The 820-nt window shown below is 38.3% G+C and overlaps 1 pseudogene; it reads right to left on the bottom strand.

The window, feature by feature from the left end:
* Positions 1-228: 228 nt before the first annotated feature.
* Positions 229-564, bottom strand: LOC149144097 (copper-transporting ATPase HMA4 pseudogene; annotated as a pseudogene).
* Between the last annotated feature and the right edge of the window lie 256 nt (positions 565-820).

Genomic DNA, 820 nt, shown 5'->3' with positions numbered 1-820 from the left:
TAGAACTCTTTCAATATTTCCACAACCAATAGGCATGTTTGTGGAACAAATAAAAAAAACATCACATATTGAGAATTTTGAGGATTGCTATCAAAACCTAAATGGCCATCCTAAGTTTCCAAGTCTAACACTTTGGGACATTTGGTCATAAAGTTTTCATGGTGAATAGTAATTGTGTGGTACAGTCTCTGTGTGCAGAGATCTGATCTGCTTGGGCCTTTTGTACGATTAAAGAAGAAGAGAAGAGCATACAACACTTAGTGAAGATGCAGCCATGCATGCACCTGCAAGCCAAGGTGGAAGACGAATGCCAGTAAAAGGAAACAATATACCTGCAGCTACAGGAATTCCCAGAACATTGTAGCCTAAGGCCCAAACATAGTTAAGATGGATGCGAGAAAGATTTTTCTTTGATAAGTCTATTGCAGTGATCACATCTTCGAGATTGCTTTTCATAAGAACAATATCTGCAACTTCAAGGGCAACATCTGTGCCTGCACCAATTTCCATGTCCACATCTGCTGCCACGAGAGTTGGAGAGTCATTTATGCCATATCCTACCATCGCCACTATCATGCCTTTTATCTATATCCAAAATTCAAACCAAAACTATCAACAACGTAGTTTAAACTATACTTCATTTAAGCTATAACACTCGTATTTGCCATTTTCTGAGAATAAAATAAAAGTACATTTCCCATAGTAAACATGCACATGTTTTCTTTTCACTCTAACCAAGCATCAAAATTGGATGGTGGGGCCTTCCTTGTGAAGAGACATTTTAATGCGACCCAATCATTTGTAAGATTGAAAGGGACCC

Source organism: Pinus tabuliformis, chromosome X (assembly GCF_031772625.1).
Source record: "Pinus tabuliformis cultivar Carrire ecotype Pingquan chromosome X, CPIR1, whole genome shotgun sequence".
Classification (NCBI taxonomy): domain Eukaryota; kingdom Viridiplantae; phylum Streptophyta; class Pinopsida; order Pinales; family Pinaceae; genus Pinus; species Pinus tabuliformis.
The sequence above is the reverse complement of the archived record's forward strand: the minus strand, read 5'-3'. Positions and strand labels throughout refer to the sequence as shown.